Source organism: Triturus cristatus, chromosome 4_1, assembly GCF_964204655.1.
Source record: "Triturus cristatus chromosome 4_1, aTriCri1.1, whole genome shotgun sequence".
NCBI classification, from domain to species: Eukaryota; Metazoa; Chordata; class Amphibia; order Caudata; family Salamandridae; genus Triturus; species Triturus cristatus.
The window spans coordinates 548,507,987-548,528,197 of NC_140585.1; positions in this window are offsets into that span (position 1 = coordinate 548,507,987).

Sequence of the window (20,211 nt, forward strand, 5' to 3'; positions counted from 1 at the left end):
GGTGTTCCCCCGTCTGAGGATCCTCCACTTTGCGCTTGGCCTCTGCTTGTGTTTGGCTGGGTTGCTCCTTGCATCCTGCATCTGGGTCCTTGTTGCTTCCGGACTCCCTGTTTCTTGGGTTCTCGGGGGGGGGGGAAGGGGCTGTTGTGCCTTCCCTCTGTTCCGGTGGATCTTGGCCTTGGTTGGCTGTTGACTCCGGGGCATTCCTGGTGGGCTTTCTGGCTGGTGTTGCTGCTTGCCTCTTCCCTTTTGCCTGGTGCTGTGTTGTGGTGCGCTGGGTTGACTGATGGGGTTTGGTTTCCTGTTGTGGTTTCCTTTCCCCTCGTGTCTCTTCTTTGTGGCTTGCGGTCGTTTGCCTCTCGCTGCCGCTCCTTTGCCTCCTGTGGTGGCTGGGGGTTGTGGGTCTTCCTTGGCTTCTGCCTGGGTGGTTCCTTGTTTCTTGGGTGCACTGCTTCTGGGCCTCTCCCTGTTTATGGGTTCGGGTTGCCCTGTGCCCTTCTTTCATGCTTTGGGTGCCGCTCCCGATGTCCTCCTCGCCGTGCCTTATCTTGGGCTTGGCCAGTGGTTTTGTTGGTGGGACTGCCGGTTGTGGTCTAGCCTCCCGTAGTGTGTGGGCCATGTTGCTACGTCCCCGCTCCTCTTTTCGGCCTTGTGCTGGTGGTTGGCTTTGCCTGGGTCCTGGGGCTCTGGTTTTCCCCTTGTGGGCCTTTTCCTTGGGCTTGGGGGTTTCTCGCTCCCGTACGGCCTGCTTTCGGCCTGTGGTGTCTCTGGCCGTTGCTCTTGCTGGCTCTGCGTGCTTTGTTCTTCCCTTTTTGGGTGTGTGCCCGCTCCCCCTGGGGGTTGTGCGCCTTTGGTTTCTCCGGGCTCCTCTCCTTTGGTTTGGGGGTGCCGGGGGTGTTCCGGGGTGCTGATGTGTTTCCTCCCTCCGGTCCTTGTTTTTGGGCCTGCCTTTGCGGGTTCCCTGCCTGGGTCCCTGCCTGTGTTCTTCCCTGGCCGCTCGTTCTCTGGTGCTTTGGGCCTCTTTTGGCCTATTGCTGGCCGGTGGTTCTGGCCCTGTTGGTCTGGGTGCCGGGTTGGTCCTGTGTTCTTTCCTGAGCTGCTCCTTTGCGCCTGGCTGGTGTGCTGTGACCTCTGTGTTGGTTGCCAGTTGTGGCTTGCCGGTCTCCCTCTCTGTTCCCCGGCTGCTTCTCCTCTCTTGGTGGCTTGGCTTGCTTTGGTGCCGGTCCCTGGTCCCTTCTTGTTTGGGGTTTTTGGGTTTGGGTCGGTTGACCCTTTGCCTCTCCTTTCGGGTTCTGCTGCTCCAATTTGGGGCCTCCGGGCTGGCTGGCTTGTCCGTTGTCCGGTTGGCTTCTTGGGTCTTCTGGGCTGCCTGCGTTGTTGGGCTGTTGGCCTCCTTGTTGGTCGTTCCTGTTTCGCCCTTTTTGGGGTACGCCTTAGGAGGTTCCTTGGTGTCCTCCTGACCTATGGGTCGGCTCTTGGTTGGTGGGGGTTTCTCCTTTCCGGTTCTGGGGTTTATTTCCCCGATTCTGTGTTCAGCCCTTGGTTGTTCTCTCCTGGCTGTTCGCTGACCGTGTGTGGAGTCTGCTTTGGGTGGCGCTTGTTGCTCTCCCTGGCCTTGCTTAGGTGGGTTCCTGGGTTCGTGTCCCTGTGTCTCCTGCCTTTGGTTGCCTCGGTCCTGGCCTTTTGACTGGTTCCTGTGACCGGGTTTTTTTTCCCCCGACGTGGCGGCCTTGGCTGCGGCCTTCCGGTGTCTCTGCTGGGGTTGACGGCTTGTCTTCCTGCCTTTTGGCCTGGGCCTTCTGTCCTTTCCTCTTCGGTCTTTGAGGCTCTGCGGGTGTCTTCCCCTGATGTGTTGGGGTTGGTCCTGTGAATGGTCGCGCTCGGTGTTTTCCGAGTTTGACGTGCCTCTTCGTTCTCCTCTTCATTCCCCTCGCCTCTTGGTGTGGTGTTTGTGGATTGGTCCGGCTGTGGGTCGCCTTCTTCTCTGTTCTGGGGGGTTCGCTCTCTGGCTTGCCCTACTATGTTCCTTCCTGGGTCTTTGGCGTGTCTCCCTGTGCGTCATGCTCTCGGGTGCTCTGCGTTGGGCCTGGTTGTGCTGTTTTGTCCCATTTGCTGCAGCTGCTTGGTGCTGCCTGGGGCTGTGGGCTTCTCCCTTGGTGGTTTTTCTCCCGGGTTGTTTGTCCTTCCTGGTTGGATTGCTCCTTTGGGGCGCTTCCGCTTCTCCGGGGTTCCCTTTCCCTGGTGGTTAGGGGTGGTGGTTTCTCTTTCTGCCCCTCTGGGGGTTTCCTTGGGTCTTGCTTCTGAGTGCGGGGCCTCCTTCGGGCTTTCCTGGGGGGTCTTGTGTTCGTTTGCGGTCCTTTCTTGCTAGTCCCCTGCTTCTTTTGGGGTCTGGGTTCTTTTCGGCTTGGTTGGAGGCATGGCTGGTTGTGTTCTCCTGCCTGCTTTTCTTGTGGGCTCCCTATTGCTTCTGTTGGGGTCCGTTTTTCTCGGTCTGGTGACCCTGGCTTTGGTGGGGTTCCGGTAGGCCGGGTTCTCTGCTTTGGTATTCTCCACTTTGTAAGGAATGGGACGAGGACGGAGGGACCTGGGGGTAATGTCCTATTACTTACCGGTAATCTTCATTACTCCTGGTCCCGTAGTCCTCGTCCCATTCCTTACTTCCCTCCCTCCCTCCCTGGCGGCCGGCCTTCCGGTTGTTGGCTTGGTATTTTCAGGCTGCATGCTGGGCTGGTACCGCTTATGTACTCCCAGCGGGAGGGAGTGGGTTAGGTATCCCAGCATGCTCCTGTTCTTTTTTTCTGTCGCGGAGATAGTAATCTCCACTTTGTAAGGAATGGGACGAGGACTACGGGACCAGGAGTAATGAAGATTACCGGTAAGTAATAGGACATTATTCGCGCGCGGGGCTAAACCAGCGCTATACTCAGCACCACTGCTGTTGTGGTCCGTGTCTCGTTGACCCCCCAAGCGAGCCTTTGCAGAGACAGGATTGAGGATTGTCTCAGCCTGGGCAAGGGATGGGCCATTCCGTGGCTCAACTATGAGGCAGATTTACGAGCCTCCTGCGCCACTTTTGCGTCAATTTTCCCATGTTAAAAATGACGCGAAAGTGGCGCATGGGGCTTGTAAATAGGCCCCTTATTTGCTAAAAAAAATTACACGCTCTGGGCTTGGCTGTTTTATTTACGTCTCTTTGGAGAATAAGAAGGAAGATAAATTGCAAGTTAAGCATCTGTTGGTTTAGTTAAGTGAAGAAAGAAGGTTGCAAACTGAGTTAGCGAAAAGTACAGTGTGGACTTTCTATGGATGTTTTGCCTCCGTTGAGCCCATTCTCTGCCTTCCTTTAGGCCTTACACACTGGGAGACGCCCCTCCTTTTCCGTTTTAGAGCCGCTACGGTCTGGCGGATTCTGTGTTTCTGCAGATAAAGCGATTCTTCGGGGGGATCGGCCTCCCCCACCCCTGAGATGGTTTTACCCAGCAGTCCTTAGGTTATGCTTTTTTGCGATCATTTTAATTATCAACGCAGGCATTTCCTCAAACTCTTTTGAACACAGTGGGGCACTGCGAAGCCCTGTGCCATTTACAGCTGCTGAATACCCCAGTATTTGTTTAAGGGTGAGCTCCTTTCTTAAGGCTGCAGTCAGAGCAAGATAATCGATGGAGGTGTAATCACTTTTGCCAGGTTTCCGTTTGTCACCCACTGGCTGTAATTTACCATTTAAGCACACTTTGAAGTATTTTTAGGCTGCTCTTTCTCCTTAGTGCTTTATTTGTTATCTATTTATGTGTATCAGAGTCTTATTTCAAATATTCCCTGTACACCCCTTTTCTCACACTGTCCCTTTATATTATTGCTGCTATTTGCCTGCAAATTTCTTTAGGCCATTTTCTGCATTGTCATTGTTGCTGACTAACACAATGTGCCTACGCTGTGTAGGATTTTATGATGATTGTTTTTTATCTCTGCTCGTGGTTTTATTGCATATTTTAACGGCTTCTGCTTTCTCTTTTATGGCCATTATTGGTCGAATAAAGATTTCTTTGATTTTATTTGTTATTCAGTGAATGCTATCATGGTGTTGCCATCCACCAGTGAACCGTTCTGACACAGCAAGGTCTCCTCGAGACATCATCTGTAGGTAGGCCTATAATAGCCTCTTCCTATTCACTGAAGACCAGTATTGTGATGTTGAATTAATTATTGGCGGGGCATCTGGAATTATGCAATTATGTGGCATTTTCCTCATAATTATGCATTTCCTGCATGTGCCACATAATCCATCATCTGCTGCTTAATCTTTCGGTTTTAAGAAGAAAATGTTTCTAGGTCAAACGGATCAAAAGTTATGAAAAACATGTCAAAGCATGTTTCTGTACCAGTAGAAGCCCCTTCTCAAATGTTGACTATTCACCTTTCTGTTGCTTATTGCTGGATTTGGGTGTTAGATAGTGTTACATGTGTAACAAGCTTTTGCAATGCAATCGATCTCGCCTTTGGGACCTTATATGTATTTAGCTAGGCAGCACATTAGCCTGGGTGCTGAAACATCTACTGTTCTTTAACATGGAGGGAAAGTAAGCACCAAACTGCGTGCCATGCCAGGTATGGGAACACAAGGAGAGAAATATTGCCTTTCAGCGCGAAATGGTATAGTCCAAAGCTCTGTTTTTAATATAAAATCGGGGCCTTCGGAAGTCATATCACTGAAAATGCAAGATTCGAAAAACAATTATTGTCTATGGTTGCTCGTAGAAGACAATTTCTATGAACTGGAATCTAGAGAATGCTAAAGTGATTCTGGTATTTTACTGACCTCTGCTGGTCGTTTTCTATCAAGAAAGTTAAATAGAGGCAGTTGTCAGAAAAAAAAAATCTCTCATCAGAAAGCAATTCTGGTATTTTACTGACCTCTGCTGGTCTTTTTCTATCAAGACAGTTAAATAGAGGCAGTTAAACAGAAGAAAAAGTCCCTAAGCGGAAGCAGACCGGTCCTAGGGCTGATCTCCAGAGCCCACAAAGTACATACACATATAAGTATATAATAAGTATGTACTAAAGTTTCCGCAGGAGATCACACCACAGGACTGGGAAAAGATACACGAGAGTGTGCGGAAAGTGTCAGTATGCAATTGCTTCAAACAAATCTAGTATAATATAATACATATGGCCTACCTCTCACCCAGGCGGCTTCAGGCCATTGATAGCTCCAGGGACCCACACTGCCCTAGATGTCGTAACGCTCAGGCGGATTTTCTACATATGGTGTGGACGTGCCCAACGATCCAGACGTACTGGATGGCGGTCCTAGAGGACATGACCAAGATAAGAGGGTGGACCTAAACCCGCAAGCTTGTCTCCTGGGCTTGATTCCTCGAGAACGTAAAACAAGTAGGTGGTTCCTGGTTCTGGGCCTTGTTTGGCCAAGCGGCGTATCCCGATCCACTGGTTAACCCAGCAGGGGCCACTATTGGCGAAATGAAGGACAGATCTGAAGGAGTGGGCTCTGACAGAGGAAGGGCACATGCGTAACACCAGGAGGGATGCCAAACTGCCCGAGGTACTAATGGCGTGGGGAGCGATGATTCATGAGATAGCGGGACAGGCCCCACAACCCACACAAGAAAGCTCAGAGGAGATGCCTTCCACAGGGGGTCGGCCCCAGGTCATAGGGGAGAGACTCAAGGAGACCCAATATGAACACTAAGATGCATAGACCTCAAGTTATACGGACCCGGCAGAAGGAGGGAGGGAGGGCATCGGGGTGAGTTTGAGGGGGGGTCTGGAAGGGCGGTGGGGGGAGTTTAATTACAGTTGAGTTATGAGGAAGCGTAAAAAAAAACGAAGTGAACAATGAAGACTGATAAACCTCCGAAGATGCGAGCTTAGGTTTAATCGCTGACATGTATTATTGTTGAAACGTTTACCACCGCGGCTGAGGTGGACAAGATTTATGATTGTTTCTATACATGTTCCGCTGATTTGGAGGAACAAATTAAAAGAAATTTATAAAAAATAAAAAAAGTATATACTAAAGTATATACAAGTGGTCTCGAATGCTCGACCTAAAAAGGACAAAATTAACTACAAAATAATGAGGTAATACTGACACACACTGCGTCACATTATGCAGCACAATTTCCCTTTCTTTGCCACACAACTTAGAAAACCCAGCTGCATAGTATGGCCCTCCCAAGTCTTCATAATTCCAGTAGCTCTGATAATTGGTCGCTTTGAATAGTCATAGGAAAACATAGCTATCTATGTAACATGTTGAAGATGTATGTTTACAGGGATTTACCGCATTTAAGGAAATTGTATTCTAATTTATGGTGTATAGGTAGAGAATCGGCAGGGAGAAGCCTTGTACACAAATGGATCTTGCACTGAATATCTTTAGCATATCCGCCATATGGACAGAAGGTTTCTTGGCAACCTTGTAGTGCTTTTTGGCTCAAGCAGAGGGTTTAGAAACTCTGGGGCATATTTATGAGAGAAGTGGCGGAGCGTGGCGTTAGCCTCCTTCGCCTAATGCCATGCTCCGCCACTTCTGAAACGTAGGGCTGCACCGTATTTACAAGAATAAGGTGCAGCCCTGTATTTCCCCTTGCGCTGGCACTAATTCAGCTGCGTAGCGCCAACGCAGGCACCCTTGCACCATAGTGCAAGGGTGTCTGCGTATCATGGGAACAATCATTAATGGTGCTTTGGAACTTCTGTGTGTGATGCCTAATGCAGCACACATAGAAACTGCAAAACATAATTTTTTTTCATGATTGTTTATGTGCAGGAAGGGGCACGTTCCTGCACATAAACAATCAATGGCGTTTTGCTGATTCTTTGTGTGCTGCACAACGCAGCACACATGGAAACAGCAAAAGCGAGGAGAAATAAAGCACCTCTCCTCATTTCACCTAATTAAGACCAGGTTTTTCCAGGTCAAAATGTTAGTGTGTTTATGCCACCCTGGTAAATATGGGGCAGCGTCAAAATCAATGGGTGTTGCGGAGGAATGCCCAGCCCAACAACGATTGCTGTCCCCTTTCATGCTAAGAGTAGCATGAAAGGGTGCCTTATTTACAAGTGTTAAGCCAAGTGTTAAGCCAAGTTAAGTGGCTTAACAGTGCCTTGTTAATAAGGCAAAGCCCCTATTGCCACCACAACATCTGAAAAAGTGACTGTAGGAGAGTAGGATCTGCACTTATGTTGCCCCCACTTTTTTTCTGATGTATACACTGGTTTCTGGCTAACGGCTGGCTGGGTCCCTGCTAATCAGGGCCCCAGTCTCTCTGTTCTCTCTAAACGACTTGGTGTGCATATTAGATGCACTAGTGATTGGATACTGTGGTACCTTATGAGCCCCTAGTATATGGTACCATAGGTACCTAGGGCATTGGTACTTCACAGGCCTACCAGGGGCTGAAGCATGTATTATGCCACTCCTGGGAAGCAGACTCAATCGACACCACAGGCCTGCTACTGCAGCCTGTGTGAGGTAGTGTTAGCACTCCTCACTGAGGTATAGGTTCCTATATCTCACCATACACACACATATAAACCTATCAGCCACCCCTATGGCAGGCCCTATCAATCCTGAGGGCAGGGTGCTTGGTTTACTATGTGAGGGGGTGCCTCTGCATGAGCAGGACCCCTCTGCAGCTGGCAGAGTCTATTCTCTGTGGCTGTTTGTGGATGCGGTTAAACCATATACTCTTAAGTGCATTATAACCCAACGGTAAATGCTAACTTTTGAATGACTGCATCAAAACATGTCGGGGCCGATTCACAGAACTAACTTAAGACAAAATCCTAAACTTACTACTTTTGGTATTCACAGAAGTTAGGATTTTGTCTTAAGTTTGTCTTAAGACAAACTTAAGACAGACTTAAGACAGTCTTAAGACAGACTTAAGACAGTCTTAAGACAGACTTAAGACAAACTTAAGACAGACTTAAGACAGACTTAAGACAGACTTAAGACAACCTTAAGACAAAATCCTAACTTAAGTCTGTCTTAAGTCTGTCTTAAGCCTGTCTTAAGTTTGTCTTAAGTCTGTCTTAAGTCTGTCTTAAGACTGTCTTAAGTCTGACTCAAGTTTGTCTTAAAACAAACTTAAGACAAAATCCTAACTTCTGTGAATTACCAAAAGTAGTAAATTTAGGATTTTGTCTTAAGTTAGTTCTGTGAATCGGGCCCGTCGTGTTTGGTGTCAAACCACTTGGAATCATACCCCCACACCAGTAACTGATGTGGGAGTATGATCCCACCCTTCTAGAGGGGACGACATGTACTAAAACAACAGAAATCTGAAAGAGCCCTGGCATCACAAAATGGATGCCACCAGCACGGACACTGGGCTGCCCTCCTGCTGCTGACTGAAACTCGCAGTGGAAGAGGCCCAACAAAAGGCATCCTGTCACAGGAAGGTGTCACCACCTTCCAGACAGGATTTAGTGTATTGGAGCTGGGTGGGTGCACTCCTAGAGTGCTTTGAAGTCCTGCACTGGGGGAGCAGTAGGCTCCTCTGTGCATATGCCAGCTCAAACCGGTTCAGGGGCTACCTGTCCCTGCTCTAGTGTGAAACTGGACAAAGGGAAGTGGGTGTAACCACCCCCTACCCTGACCCTTCTAGAGGAGTGGTCATAGAGCTAGTCCCTCCCCTATCTTCACTATAAGATAGCAAGCTTTGCCATTGCAAATCAGATAACCCTGGATGACACTCTACAAAGAAGAATCCTGGCCCTTCGATGTTCCACTACCTTTGGAAGACAGAAGAATCTTCCTTGGAGTCAATGAGTGACTCCCCTGCTTGGCAGGCACCAAAAACCTTAATCAACGGTTGCAAACTTTCCCGCTCCCAGCGGAGTTCGAAGTCCCTGCTGCCCCAGAAGTAAATTTCCTGACTTCTGGATAGCCATTGTGAGTCTCCAGCAAAGCTGTGGCGAGTGGACCCCACGAGTGACGAGGAACAGCAATACCCAGGGACTGTGCACTAATGTCGAGTGCAATCCCTTCACGACGTTCTACGAACTTGTGCTTTGGACCATTTGTGGCCCAAGCCTCCAGCAGGTTTCTCAGCCAAAATCAGAGGCCTACCCCGTTCTGAGTGATCGTGGGCTCTTGTGAAGCATTTCCTGAAGAGGCGTCTTCGCGATCACTTGCCTGTTGGCTAGTGGGTCTCCAAAAAATTTCTTATCAACTAAAAGGGCTCTCCTGATTGCTCCTGGCCTGCCCTCATTAACCCTTGCTGGGTGAGTCCCTCAGACCTTGCTGGTCTGCACCATTGACTTTCTTCAGTCTACACGAGACTTGCAGTTGCCAAGGCTTGTTGGCTCCAATCCGGTTGCTGATACCGTCATCAGCTGCAGACATTGTGGGATATTTCGAATCCAGCTGCTGGTCATCGTCGATCCTTCCTGGACCTCGTGAGCGAAGAGTCAAAACACCATCGACGACGTGAAATCACCCGACATCTGTGGTCATCCATCTTCCTGGCCACCGGTCACTGGCAAGTGACTTTGAACACTGTCCATTCAATTTTCAGGTCTTCTGCATCTTGAATCCACCCTTGGATTCCACCGGACACTTCTTCAGTCGACGCAAGCAGCAAAGTCTTCTTTGGTCTCCATAGAAAACAGCGACGAGACCCGACACCAAAAGACACCTATGCACCCGGCTTTCCTGGGTGAGGTAACTCGTGCACTCCGGTGCCCTAGTGTGTGTTGGCCCTCAAAATACTTACCTTGTAAGTGGCTTGCTTGTAGACTTCCTCGAAGTACCCTAAAACTTTAAAAGTCAAACCGCGACTTGCTCCATTGTAATCAATAGGGAACCCGTGGCTGTGTTCACACACTGCACGCGTCTCCCGTGGGCCTGTTACTTACCTGCTAACACTGCAGTAGTGAAGCCCCAGCGATTCCCCTGGCCCTAGGCCTTGTCATTTTGCAAGTCGACATTCTTATACCATTTTTTTAGTATATGGTCTGGTACGCCCCTAGGGCTCCAGCCATATTTGTGCTTAATTTATTGTGAAACGTTGACATTTGAATGTGTATCTGGCTTCTAATCTCATAAAGAGATTAGTAGAGTGTGTCTAGTAATAAATACATATATATTTGATATATATACCTCTGTGGTGTCCTTTCATTTGGTAATTCAAGAGATTATAAGGTAAAACAAGCTGCTTTACATTCCTCTGAGACTTAGCCTGAAGGCTGCTCTCCACAGCTACCACTAGGATAGCTTTCTTTAAAAGGTTGTCTTAAACCTATCTACCATAAGAGTTGAATTGGACTGGTGCAAGGTGGCCACTATAACTGGTGATCAGCATATGCCAGGCCAACTTCTCACAGTGACGTAGTGGTGACGATGGAAGCTTATAGATATGCCCCTCAGTTTTTATTTACTAGCAAACAAATAGATGGATTTTAATCCCGGCAACATGGCTTTCCAGGCTAATCAGTAAAATAACAGCCTGTTTCTAATCTTGGTGTTTTGCAAGTAATTTGTTCGAAAGACCAGTTTAGAGACTGTTGCAATATTCCAAGTGTGCATAAACAAAGCAATGGTGCTGTTCTTCTGCAAGACATAAAATAAAAATAGTAAGATTCATGTCGGAGCAAGCCTAATTGATAGGCAGTGTGCTGCCACCCTCCTTTTGTTTGAAAAGGCTCCCTTGAGCTAATGAGCTGACGAACTCTGGTTGAAGCACCTGTGCTCAGTGAATGGTACATAGACCTGAGAAGACTTTGGCAGCATTTCAAACACCCTCAAAATGACATTATGCACTTTACTGATGATGAACAACTATCCTGATGCTGAAACACATGTCTAGAGATACACAGCACTGGCTCAACCAACATGGGTGAAAATCTGAAGTCTGTTAACTGAAGTAAGTGTTATCATGCACTACATTAACCATAATGCACTGGGGCAAACTGAGTGTGAGGCAGTGTGCTCCCACCCTCCTTTTCTAATTGAAAGAAGGCTGATTTAGAATCAGTGAATATTTGGATGTTGAAGGAGCTTTCCCTATAAAAAAGACACCTCAGTTATGGGTTTTTCTACAGCTGTGCAGTGCGGTGCCCAGTGACCCAGACCAAGATAGGGGCAACAGAGCAGATTTGATAGGGCCAGAGTGCATCATTTCTGTTTTTCACATTCAAGAAAAGATAGTTTTCCTGGATTCAATGATCAATCAATCAATCAGGGTTTTATAAAGCGTGCTACTCACCCGTGAGGGTCTCAAGGCGCGCGGGGGGTAGCTCCGGATTAGTCCAAGAGCCAGGTCTTGAGGCTCTTCCTGAAGGTGTGCAGAGTAGGGGAGCATCTGATGTTGACTGGGAGCTCGTTCCAGGTCTTTGCTGCGACGTAGGAGAAGGCTCTTCCTCCTGCTCTGGTTCTGCGGATGCGTGGTGTCTCTGCCAGGGCGAGGTCGGCAGAGCTGAGGTTCCTTTTGGGTATGTGGAAGGAGACTCTCTAGTTGAGGTATTTGGGTCCGATGTTGTGGAGGGATTTGTAGGCATGGGTGAGTAGCTTGATGGTTACTCTTTTCTCGAAGGGGAGCCAGTGGAGGTCTTGTAGGTGTTGGGTTATGTGCTGATGTCGTGGGGTTCCGAGGACGAGTCTGGCTGCGGTGTTCTGGATGGTTTGGAGTTTGTGTAGCAGAGTCCTGTTGATTCCGGCGTAGAGAGCGTTGCCGTAGTCCAGTATGCTGGTTATGAGTGCTTGGATGATGGTCTTTCTGCATTCAGGGGGATCCACTTGAAGGTATTGCGGAGGATGCGGAGGGAGTTGAACCAGGTGGAGGTGACGGCATTGATCTGGCGGGTCATGGTGAGGGAGGAGTCTAGGATGATGCTGAGGTTTCGGGCGTGGTCTGATGGAGTGGGTGGGTTTCCGAGGGTGGAAGGCCACCAGGTGTTGTCCCAGGCAGTGGAGGAGGGTCCGGGGACAAGGACCCCTGTCTTCTCCGAGTTGATCTTCAGGCAGCTGTTGTTCATCCAGGCTGCGACGTCCCTCATTCCTTCCTGGAAGCAAAGTCTGGTGTCTTTGGGATTCTTCATGAGGGAGAGAATGAGCTGGGTGTCGTCGGCGTAGGATACTATGCTGAGCTCATGCTGTCTGACGATGGCGGCGAGTGGGTCATGTAGATGTTGAAGAGCGTGGGGCTGAGCGAGGATCCTTGGGGTACTCCACAATTGATCTCTGTGGGCTCGGAGAGGAAGGCTGATCCTTTGGGTTCTGCCGGAGAGAAAGGAGCAGATCCAGTCGAGGGCGGTTCCTCGTATACCAGCGTCGTGGAGTCTGGCTGTGAGAGTGGGGTGTCGGACGTGTCGAAGGCTGCGGAGAGGTCTAGTAGGATGAGGAACGCAGTGTGGCCCTGGTCGAGTAGCATGCGGATGTCGTCGATGGCGTCGAGGAGGGCGGTCTCGGTGCTGTGGTTGCTGCAAAATCCAGACTGGGAGTCGAGGATGGCGTTCTCTTCGATGAAGGTGGTCAGCTGGGCATTGACGAATCTCTCGGTGACTTTGGCTGCGAAGGGAAGGAAAGATATGGGCTGGTAGTTTTTCAGGTCTGTTGGGTCGGCCGAGGATTTCTTGAGGAGGAGCTCGACCTCTGCCCGCTTCCAATCATCGAGGAAGATGCCGGATTCGAAGGAGGTGTTGATGGTCTGGCATAGTTTGGGGGCTATGGTGGCGGCGGCTCTGTTGTAGATGTGTGGCGGGCAGGGGTCCGTGGGGGCTCCTTAGCGGGTGTTCTTCATGGTCGTGGTGGTGTATTCTGTGGTAGCAGGTTTCCAGGTGGTGATGGTGGGCTGGTTGTTGGTGGTGGAGAGGGGGGTGGTGTCTGAAGTCTGTTCGCTGAAGTTGTCGTAGAAGGCCTTGATTTTCAGGTGGAAGTAGGAGCTGAGCTTGTTGCAGAGGTCCTGGGATGGTGTGATATTCGTGGCTTCGCTGGGGGGTTAGGTGAACTGCTGTATGACGTTGAAGAGTTATTTTGCGTTACTGGCGTTGGTGTGGATTTTGTTCTTGATAAAGGTCCGCTTGGTGGCTCTTATGCGCTGGTGCAATTCAGTCATGGCGTTCCTGTAGGTGTTCTGGTCTTCAGTAGGTTTCCTGTTCCTCCAGAGTTTCTCGATGCTTCTGCAGGAGCGCCTTGCTTCTTGGAGGTCGGTGGTGAACCAGGCGGCCTTCAGGGGGTGTTGTTTGACGGGATGGTGGAGGGGTGCGAGCTTGTCTGCGCAGCTGGAGATCCGGAGGTGTAGGTCTTTGGCTGCGGAGTTGACGTCGGTCGTGGCGGAGGGGGGTCGTGGAGGAGGGTGGTGTTGAGGGGTTCCTCTCTAATCTTATTCCAGTTTCTTTGTTGTGGGCGCGGGGCGGGTTTGGGTGCGGTGGTGGTGTTGAAGGTGAAATGTACACAGTGGTGGTCTGTCCAGAGGGGTTGCGAGATGTGGCTGAAGTGTGTGTTTGTCCCTCCTGCGAATATGGGGTCGAGAGTGTGTCCTGCTCTGTGGGTCAGGGTGGTGGCGAGCTGCTTCAGTCCAGGGTAGAGTTAAAGCATTTAGGTACTGCCGTGCTTTGCCAGTTTTGATCTTAAACATATAGCTCTGGGCAAATGAATTTAATGCGATTCTCCACCCTGAGCCAGTGAAGATCCCTGAGATATCCTGAGATAGAAGCCATTCTGGGGGCCTGGCAAAGCAACCTGGCAACCGCATTCTGTACCACTTGCAGTTTGCGTATCACATCCTTATTGACTCCTAAATACAGGATGTTGCATTAATCCAGTCTAGAAGTGATAGGAGCCTGAACCACGGTTTTTGAGTAGGACCAGGCACCATCCAGAGGATTTTTTTGAGCCATTTAAGGATGGTAAAACATGTTGAGGCCACCTTCACCACCTGTTGCTTCATTGATAGATGTTCATCAATGATAAAGCCTAAATTGTGGACCTGATCCGTAGGCTCGGGTAGAATACCCATTTCAGTAGGCCAGTGTTGAGGACCCCAGAGATCTTTATTCTTCCCCCAAGATTAGCACTTCTGTCTTTTCTTCATTGAGTTTGAGCAGGTTGGCTTGCATCCAACCTGCAATATTCCTCAACCAGTCTAAAGGGAAGATGACTTGGATGCCCTTTAAGCACTGAGGGAGATGCTAATCTGGGTGTCATCAGCATAGGAGAGAATAGACAACCCAGCATCTTCCGCAATATCAGCCAAAGGCCTGACATAGATATTAAACAGTAAAGGGTTAAGGATGGAGCCTTGCGGGACCCCATAGGGTGATAAATGAGTTGTAGAGCTGGCCGTAGGGGAAAAGACTTGGAACGTACGAACTGTCAAAAAGTCAGCAAGCCAATTGAGTGCACGCCATTGACACCCATAGACTGTAGGGCTTTCAATAACACAGTATGAGATATCGTGTCGAAAGCAGCACTTAAGTCAAGCAATATAAGGGCCACTGTCTCTCCAGCATCCAAACAGTTACGCATCATTTCAGTCACTCCAAGAAGAGTTGTTTCTGTCGAGTAACCTGCTCTAAATCCAGACTGTGAGGGATGTAGAAACTTTTGAGAATCCACAAAGTGAGTCAGTTGTAAATTGATGTTTTTTTCCAGGATTTTGGGAAAAAACTGTATTAAGGAAATTGGTCGAAAATTAGACAGTTGCGCCGGATCCACATTAGCTTTTTTCAAAAGTGGAAGGGCCATGGCGGGCTTCCATTGCGTTGGAATAACTGCTTCCTGTAAGGAAGCATTAAGTAGCTCCATAATTAACTTCAGAGACAACACCTCCAATTTCTGTAACACGGTTACAAGGAGAGGATCTCTAGGATAGCCAGTTTTCAAAGTGTCTAGAAGCCGTTTAAAAGATGGTATATCTAGAGGTGCCCAATTTTCCAGTTTATTAGTAAGTTCGGCAGTCTGGCCGTCCAGCTGTTCAGTGTTTCTCGGAGTTACCAGCAAGTTCTTATTTTGCTGTATCATGTTAACTGGCTCAACATTCAGTGCCGAGTGTATTTTTTTCACTTTGCTAGGGAAGAACTTAGCAAGCTCCTCACATTGTAATTCCATGAGCACCGGGGAGGTGCATTGACTGGTTGCACCTGATAATTCTTTAACTGGCTTAAACAAAGTTTTAGTGCTATTCTGCACGTTAGAGATGGTAAAGCTCACATATTCTGCTCAGGCAGCATTACAGAGTGAGTGGTAACCTCTTTTTGCCGTTTTATATGCAAGTTTAAGTTCAGGTGCATAGTCTTTCCTCCAGCATCTTTCTAATGCTTTACATTTACTTTTCTGTAACTTTAACTTTTCGGTAAACCAAGGGGCAGGAGGACGATGATTATTCACCCTCTTGATAGAGGGTGGAAGACACACGTCAATTGAGTTTAGAATCCAATTATGGATGGTATCCAAATCTGCCAAAGAGACTTGATTGATGGTCGAGGCATTTTTAATTAGAGACTTATTAAAGGTATCGATATCCAGTTTCCCCCAATTTCTTGATTTGGATTTGGTACCTAAAGCATTCATGAACCAACGTAATATTTATTTTCTAACCTGGAAGCCGACCAAGAAGTGATCTGACCAGAGTACTGGGAGAGCAGGAGAACAAAGAATATTAACTAAGTTAGAAAAGATGGGGTCCAGTAGGTGGCCAGCCTTATGGGTTGAACCTGAATTGCAGAATAAAATATTAATTGCTGCCAGGTCCGAAATCAATGTGGTGCTTATCGCGCATGCCGGGTCATCAAAGTGAAGATTCAAATCAGCCAGAATAGTAAAATTGCGTCCAGAAGGAAGGGAGTACTAAGGTCAGGAAATTACGTAGCCCATAACCCAGCAGGCCCAGGCAGGGGATAGAGCAAAATCCCTGAGAATGTGAACTGAGGAGATAAGGTAAGCTTAAATAAAGCAACCTCACACCCCTTAAAGGGTAAGTCTTCAAATGTACATGTAAATAAGGTGTTGTAAATGACTGCAGTACCTCCCCCCATTTAGACTCCCCTATCCTTCCTAATTGTCGCATTATTGGAAGGCAAAGGGGTGGCTACATCCAGGCTCAAGCTCCAATGCAGCCATGTTTCTGTGAGAAAGTTAGCATCTGGCTGCTCGCTTTCCAGGAGGTCAAATATATCTTCCTTGTGCTTAGGAAGTAAGCAGCAATTGATGTTAAAAAACGTTGGGTTAGGGTCGCGGATGGGCGCAGACGGGCTTGCGTTTGGCGCGCCGGTAGCGAGCCCGCTGCTCGCGGCTGCCATTAAGTAGGGGAGGGGGTAGGGAAGCTCAGCTGGGAGGCGGGAACAGGCAGAGGGGGTGGGGCTGAGGGGGCAGCAGCCGTGGGAAGGGCGAGAGAGGACCCAGGTACAATTACTGCCACAATAAAAGACAGAGAGGAGGCAGAAAATGGGCACAAGAGAGACAGAAAAACAGAAAATGGCACAAAGACACACACGGGCACAAGAGAGACAGAAAAATAGAACCGTGGCACAAAGACAGACACGGGCACAAGAGAGACAGAAAAACAGAAAATGGCACAAAGACAGACACAGACAACAGCGGCCAGCAGAAGAGCAAGGGTCTCCCACTGGACCACCAGGGATGAGGTGCAGGCAGGAGCCTGCGGGTGGAGGAGGGCCTCGAAAACCTGCCTGAGCGAGCAGGTCACAGTGCCTGGAGCGGAGGAACTTAACAGCAAAACTGTGGGGGGAGAGCAGGTCCCTGACCAGATTTTGGCACATTAGGCATTCAACTTGCTTGATCTGAGCGATGGTCTGAACAACTGATTAACATTCATCATCAACAGCTAGCCTCTGAGAATGCACCTCATTTAGTAGCTATTATCAAGCACTTCCCCTATAAAGAAAATAAACCTGTTAGCTTTGGCAATGCTTGTTAGGGCTGACTACAGACAACTTTGGTTCCTTGTACTTTTTGAAAGAGCAAAGCCATGAAGCCTATCAAACAGACACAGAGAGAAGCAGGCTTTCATGTATTTTTTATTAATGTATTCAGTTTATAGATAACAATCAGAATACCACAGAAAGGACAAACACTCCACACACAGGTACTGTAGCCAAATACAATATATATTTGTGATCAGCGCACATAGCACAAGGTATAGAATTAATATAAAAGTAACAACCAGGAGCCCATTAAAGAATCTAACAGATAGAAACTGCAGCAAGGGGGTTTGTACAGTGTGACGCTAGGAGAATCGCCCACATCCCCATCCCAATCACCACCACACTTTTCTGCCCCATGAAGTAGCTACAGCAGGCTCTCATCTCACACTTCCCTACTCTTCCAACTTTGGCGGCAGATAGTTCCGGAAGTGCATCCATATAGATATACAACAGGAGGTTGATGGCATGAATGTGAAGTTGGTGTGAGTCATATCATTGCGGTAGATAAAGTAAGTCTTCGACGCAGTGTTTCATACCTGGACATGGACCTCAGACCCAATACACACTTACTCTCTTCTTCGCTACGCTAATGCTATAGCCAGAAGCCTTTGTTCATCTTCTGCTACACCCCTGAAATAACCTACTAACACAAGTAAAGGAGAAGGATGCAGAGTGACCACTACCATGGACAATAGCACCATAAACACCTTATCTAATATTGCTGCACAGCCGAACACCACCGTGCATGATGTATGAAATGTGTTTTAGGGTGCCCTGTTTCTTTGTGGTGGATACGGAAGATGCTGTGAGGTCGGACAGGACTTGGCACTGGAACGTTTGTTTTTAGGACTGAATAAACACCCACACACCAGAGGAAAATACAATTATACTTATATTATTACACTATGTTTGGAATTTGTGGGGATGAAGAAACTACAGTACACCACCTTAACAAACTACTATTGATTTTTTAATTATGATCTATGTCCTGAGGAAGTCCCTCTGTTATGGGCCGAAACACGTTGGCTGTGTCCATGTCCTTGTTACTTTCAAGCAAGAAATAAAAAATGAACATTTCAATTATATTTGTCCATGACATGTTAATGTATTGAGTGAGAAGATGTGTAACTTTGAATAATGATTTATTGAGGGATTTGAATACCCTGTTCTTTTTTATGTTTTATTCATGACTGCTATTAAGAGTGCTTCTCCCATATTTTGTTGTACAGGATACCCACATCATCTGCATTCAGTGTTAACATCAGGCCCAAGTGACTTCACGCCTAGCCGCTGGTCTATGAAGTAATTTAAAATTAAGTAGCTTATGTCTGTTATTTATAGATAACTCTTTTGTTGGCTTAGAACAGTAGATCCATTGCTTATTGTTTATTAGCGCTCTGACGTCTGTCCCCCATATATAACCAAGTCTAGCCTTTGATACATCTACCTTCTGTCATCTCAGAATGGCATTATGAATGTGAGACAGCAATGTTCTCCAATAAGGGCTATCAATGATGTGTTTAAGTACCTAAAATATGCAGGGTTCCTTTGGGAAAGAGAGGTGGCAAGACTTTAGCGATTCCTGAAGTAGAAAAGGAAGAAAATGCCTAAGAGTGGTGTAGGAGGTTGGCTCAGTATATGGTGTACACCTATTAGCTAGGCACACTGTACTGAGTCCAGGCAACCCTTAGTGGTAGTTGTAGTGGTCCTTGATAACTAAAGCTCCAACGGGTGACTGTGAAGAGCAGCTAAGGCTTATCCAGGAGGGTGCAAAGCAGGTGCATTGACCACAATTGTTAGTCAGTGACGCTTAGACAAGAAAGAACCACACCAGTGTTAGAAAAAATCCCTCAGAATGTATTATACACAACACTAGAACGACTTTGGTATATCTCCTACTCGGAAATATATTTACACAACAAGTATACTTCAAATTAGGTAAGTAAAGCACATAAAACAGTTACAGTCTTTCAAGTTGCAGAAAAGACTGGTCAGGCCTCTGAAGAGCCACCAAACCATTACTTGTGTTGCAGCACCAGGAAGTGTCCGTGGGACAGCAGGATCCAAAAGTCGGTAGTTGTTGTCAAGGTGCCTGTGGTTGCAGGGGAGTGACTCCTTCACTCCAAGGGAGATTCTTTCTTGCTATCTTGATGCATGCAGAGTCGTGGGGGGCTCAGGAGGATGCACAGCTATGGAGGCTGCAGAACTTGGAAGAGTACGGAGATGAAGCTGCAGTAGGAGCCTTCCTACCAGAAGCTGTCTTTGTCTTGGTTCCTGGCTCGGTCCAGCAGCAGAGTCCAGTGTCCAGCAGCAGAAGAGTCTTTAGACAAATCTTCAGGTGAAGCCAGTTGGTTCTTGAAGATGAAATCTGGACAAATCTAAGGATCTACCCTCAGGGGAAACCTTAAGTAAACCAGGAAGGGGGATGGATGTCTTCTGCAGTGACCCACCTCTCAGGGGAGGGTCAGAGATGCTACTCTGAAGAACTGACCAGTCAGATGCTCCCAAGGTCCTCTGCTGATCAGAATCAAGATAGCAGTGGCCACCTGGAGGAGCTCTGGGCACTTCCCAGGTAAGGGGCTGGGCAGGGGAGTGGTCACTCCCATGTCCTTTGTGTAGTTTCACACCAGAGTGGGAACCAAGGGTCCCCAATGCAAGAAGGGCACCAAATGTGTGCTTCAAAGCAGTCAGGAGGTGCTCACAAGCACTCCCACCCTACCAGATTCTAAAGGAGAGGTGGTCACACCACTCCTCTACAGGAAATCCTTTTTTCTGCCTTCCTTGCCAGAGTTAGGTTCATCAGCAGGAGAGCAGAACCATGTTTGGGGTCTGCAGCAGCACAGGTTTGCACGCAGAACCTCAACGCTACACAGGTTAGACATGGGGGGGGGTCCTCTAAGGAGCCCCACAGTACATGGGATCCTTCAACTAACACTGGAATTGTTGTAGTTGCATGATTCCAACATGTTTGATACCAACCATGACCAGGTTCGGTGAAGCCATTATATAGGTGGACATCTTGAGATTGCCAATGGCCACTACATACTTTAGAATGGCTTCCCCACACTTAGAAAGCCCAGAAAAAGGAGTCTGTGGTTTGTAGGGGGGGGGGGACCTTTGCTCAGGCAGGGGCAACCTCACACTCAGAACAATGCACCCTGCCAGTGGGCCAAAAGGCCAATCTTAGGGGTGACCTATACCTTTTAACCCCTTCGATGCGTCGGACGCGCAGGAACCATCCGACGCATCAGTGCACATGTGCGTCGGACAGCTCCCGCGCATTCGACGCCATGGCACTGG